This window comes from Pygocentrus nattereri, chromosome 12, assembly GCF_015220715.1.
Source record: "Pygocentrus nattereri isolate fPygNat1 chromosome 12, fPygNat1.pri, whole genome shotgun sequence".
NCBI lineage: Eukaryota > Metazoa > Chordata > Actinopteri > Characiformes > Serrasalmidae > Pygocentrus > Pygocentrus nattereri.
In genome coordinates, this window is record NC_051222.1 from 23,649,226 (window position 1) to 23,655,327 (window position 6,102).

Sequence of the window (6,102 nt, forward strand, 5' to 3'; positions counted from 1 at the left end):
AACGACACAAACTCACCAGCTCTAACATTGATAAACGACACAAACCCACCAGCTCTAATATTGATAAACGACACAAACTCACCAGCTCTAATATTGATAAACGACACAAACTCACCAGCTCTAACATTGATAAACGACACAAACCCACCAGCTCTAATATTGATAAACGACACAAACCCACCAGCTCTAATATTGATAAACGACACAAACTCACCAGCTCTAACATTGATAAACGACACAAACCCACCAGCTCTAATATTGATAAACGACACAAACTCACCAGCTCTAATATTGATAAACGACACAAACTCACCAGCTCTAATATTGATAAACGACACAAACTCACCAGCTCTAATATTGATAAACGACACAAACTCACCAGCTTTAACATTGATAAACGACACAAACTCACCAGCTCTAATATTGATAAACAACACAAACTCACCAGCTCTAATATTGATAAACGACACAATCACACCAGCTCTAATATTGATAAACGACACAAACTCACCAGCTCTAATATTGATAAACGACACAAACTCACCAGCTCTAATATTGATAAACAACACAAACTCACCAGCTCTAATATTGATAAACGACACAATCACACCTGCTCTAATATTGATAAACGACACAAACTCACCAGCTCTAATATTGATAAACGACACAAACTCACCAGCTCTAACATTGATAAACGACACAAATTCACCAGCTCTAATATTGATAAACGACACAAACTCACCAGCTCTAATATTGATAAACGACACACTCACCAGCTCTAATATTGATAAACGACACAAACTCACCAGCTCTAATATTGATAAACGACACAAACTCACCAGCTCTAATATTGATAAACGACACAAACTCACCAGCTCTAATATTGATAAACGACACAAACTCACCAGCTCTAATATTGATAAACGACACAAACTCACCAGCTCTAACATTGATAAACGACACAAACTCACCAGCTCTAATATTGATAAACGACACAAACTCACCAGCTCTAACATTGATAAACGACACAAACTCACCAGCTCTAATATTGATAAACGACACAAACTCACCAGCTCTAATATTGATAAACGACACAAACTCACCAGCTCTAACATTGATAAACGACACAAACTCACCAGCTCTAACATTGATAAACGACACAAACTCACCAGCTCTAACATTGATAAACGACACAAACTCACCAGCTCTAACATTGATAAACGACACAAACCCACCAGCTCTAACATTGATAAACGACACAAACTCACCAGCTCTAATATTGATAAACGACACAAACTCACCAGCTCTAACATTGGTAAACGACACAAACTCACCAGCTCTAACATTGATAAACGACACAAACTCACCAGCTCTAACATTGATAAACGACACAAACTCACCAGCTCTAATATTGATAAACGACACAAACTCACCAGCTCTAATATTGATAAACGACACAAACTCACCAGCTCTAACATTGATAAACGACACAAACTCACCAGCTCTAATATTGATAAACGACACAAACTCACCAGCTCTAATATTGATAAACGACACAAACCCACCAGCTCTAACATTGATAAACGACACAAACTCACCAGCTCTAATATTGATAAACGACACAAACTCACCAGCTCTAACATTGATAAACGACACAAACTCACCAGCTCTAATATTGATAAACGACACAAACTCACCAGCTCTAATATTGATAAACGACACAAACCCACCAGCTCTAATATTGATAAACGACACAAACTCACCAGCTCTAATATTGATAAACGACACAAACTCACCAGCTCTAACATTGATAAACGACACAAACTCACCAGCTCTAACATTGATAAACGACACAAACTCACCAGCTCTAATATTGATAAACGACACAAACTCACCAGCTCTAATATTGATAAACGACACAAACTCACCAGCTCTAATATTGATAAACGACACAAACACACCAGCTCTAACATTGATAAACGACACAAACTCACCAGCTCTAATATTGATAAACGACACAAACTCACCAGCTCTAATATTGATAAACGACACAAACTCACCAGCTCTAACATTGATAAACGACACAAACTCACCAGCTCTAATATTGATAAACGACACAAACTCACCAGCTCTAACAGTGATAAACAACACAAACTCACCAGCTCTAATATTGATAAACGACACAAACTCACCAGCTCTAATATTGACTAAACGACACAAACTCACCAGCTCTAACATTGATAAACGACACAAACTCACCAGCTCTAACATTGATAAACGACACAAACTCACCAGCTCTAACATTGATAAACGACACAAACTCACCAGCTCTAATATTGATAAATGACACAAACTCACCAGCTCTAACATTGATAAACGACACAAACTCACCAGCTCTAACATTGATAAACGACACAAACTCACCAGCTCTAATATTGATAAACGACACAAACTCACCAGCTCTAACATTGATAAACGACACAAACTCACCAGCTCTAATATTGATAAACGACACAAACTCACCAGCTCTAACATTGATAAACAACACAAACTCACCAGCTCTAATATTGATAAACGACACAAACTCACCAGCTCTAATATTGATAAACGACACAAACTCACCAGCTCTAACATTGATAAACGACACAAACTCACCAGCTCTAACTATTGATAAACGACACAAACTCACCAGCTCTAATATTGATAAACGACACAAACTCACCAGCTCTAATATTGATAAACGACACAAACACTCACCAGCTCTAACATTGATAAACGACACAAACTCACCAGCTCTAATATTGATAAACGACACAAACTCACCAGCTCTAATATTGATAAACGACACAAACTCACCAGCTCTAACATTGATAAACGACACAAAACTCACCCAGCTCTAATATTGATAAACGACACAAACTCACCAGCTCTAATATTGATAAACGACACAAACTCACCAGCTCTAATATTGATAAACGACACAAACTCACCAGCTCTAATATTGATAAACGACACAAACTCACCAGCTCTAATATTGATAAACGACACAAACTCACCAGCTCTAACATTGATAAACGACACAAACTCACCAGCTCTAATATTGATAAACGACACAAACTCACCAGCTCTAATATTGATAAACGACACAAACTCACCAGCTCTAATATTGATAAACGACACAAACTCACCAGCTCTAATATTGATAAACGACACAAACTCACCAGCTCTAACATTGATAAACGACACAAACTCACCAGCTCTAATATTGATAAACGACACAAACTCACCAGCTCTAATATTGATAAACGACACAAACTCACCAGCTCTAATATTGATAAACGACACAAACTCACCAGCTCTAACATTGATAAACGACACAAACTCACCAGCTCTAATATTGATAAACGACACAAACTCACCAGCTCTAACATTGATAAACGACACAAACTCACCAGCTCTAACATTGATAAACGACACAAACTCACCAGCTCTAACATTGATAAACGACACAAACTCACCAGCTCTAATATTGATAAACGAACGAAGTCCTGCAAAAACTCACCAGCTCTAATATTGATAAACGACACAACCCACCAGCTCTAATATTGATAAACGACACAAACTCACCGCTCTAATATTGATAAACGACACAAACTCACCAGCTCTAACATTGATAAACGACACAAACTCACCAGCTCTAACATTGATAAACGACACAAACTCACCAGCTCTAATATTGATAAACGACACAAACTCACCAGCTCTAATATTGATAAACGACACAAACTCACCAGCTCTAATATTGATAAACGACACAAACACACCAGCTCTAACATTGATAAACGACACAAACTCACCAGCTCTAATATTGATAAACGACACAAACTCACCAGCTCTAATATTGATAAACGACACAAACTCACCAGCTCTAACATTGATAAACGACACAAACTCGCCAGCTCTAATATTGATAAACGACACAAACTCACCAGCTCTAACAGTGACAAACAACACAAACTCACCAGCTCTAATATTGATAAACGACACAAACTCACCAGCTCTAATATTGACAAACGACACAAACTCACCAGCTTTAACATTGATAAACAACACAAACTCACCAGCTCTAACATTGATAAACGACACAAACTCACCAGCTCTAACATTGATAAACGACACAAACTCACCAGCTCTAATATTGATAAATGACACAAACTCACCAGCTCTAACATTGATAAACGACACAAACTCACCAGCTCTAACATTGATAAACGACACAAACTCACCAGCTCTAATATTGATAAACGACACAAACTCACCAGCTCTAACATTGATAAACGACACAAACTCACCAGCTCTAATATTGATAAACGACACAAACTCACCAGCTCTAACATTGATAAACAACACAAACTCACCAGCTCTAATATTGATAAACGACACAAACTCACCAGCTCTAATATTGATAAACGACACAAACTCACCAGCTCTAACATTGATAAACGACACAAACTCACCAGCTCTAACATTGATAAACGACACAAACTCACCAGCTCTAATATTGATAAACGACACAAACTCACCAGCTCTAATATTGATAAATGACACAAACACTCACACCAGCTCTAACATTGATAAACGACACAAACTCACCAGCTCTAATATTGATAAATGACACAAACTCACCAGCTCTAATATTGATAAACGACACAAACTCACCAGCTCTAACATTGATAAACGACACAAACACTCACCCCAGCTCTAATATTGATAAACGACACAAACTCACCAGCTCTAATATTGATAAACGACACAAACTCACCAGCTCTAATATTGATAAACGACACAAACTCACCAGCTCTAACATTGATAAACGACACAAACTCACCAGCTCTAATATTGATAAACGACACAAACTCACCAGCTCTAACATTGATAAACGACACAAACACACCAGCTCTAACATTGATAAACGACACAAACTCACCAGCTCTAATATTGATAAACGACACAAACTCACCAGCTCTAATATTGATAAACGACACAAACACTCACACCAGCTCTAACATTGATAAACGACACAAACTCACCAGCTCTAATATTGATAAACGACACAAACTCACCAGCTCTAACATTGATAAACGACACAAACTCACCAGCTCTAATATTGATAAACGACACAAACACACCAGCTCTAACATTGATAAACGACACAAACTCACCAGCTTTAACATTGATAAACGACACAAACTCACCAGCTCTAACATTGATAAACGACACAAACACTCAACCCAGCTCTAATATTGATAAACGACACAAACACACCAGCTCTAACATTGATAAACGACACAAACTCACCAGCTCTAATATTGATAAACGACACAAACTCACCAGCTCTAATATTGATAAACGACACAAACTCACCAGCTCTAACATTGATAAACGACACAAACACACCAGCTCTAATATTGATAAACGACACACTCACCAGCTCTAATATTGATAAACGACACAAACTCACCAGCTCTAACATTGATAAACGACACAAACTCACCAGCTCTAATATTGATAAACAACACAAACTCACCAGCTCTAATATTGATAAACGACACAAACTCACCAGCTCTAACATTGATAAACGACACAAACACTCACCCCAGCTCTAATATTGATAAACGACACAAACACTCACCCCAGCTCTAATATTGATAAACGACACAAACTCACCACCTCTAATATTGATAAACAACACAAACTCACCAGCTATAATATTGATAAACGACACAAACTCACCAGCTCTAACATTGATAAACGACACAAACTCACCAGCTCTAACATTGATAAACGACACACTCACCAGCTCTAATATTGATAAACGACACAAACTCACCAGCTCTAATATTGATAAACGACACAAACTCACCAGCTCTAACATTGATAAACGACACAAACTCACCAGCTCTAACATTGATAAACGACACAAACTCACCAGCTCTAATATTGATAAACGACACAAACTCACCAGCTCTAATATTGATAAACGACACACTCACCAGCTCTAATATTGATAAACGACACAAACTCACCAGCTCTAATATTGAT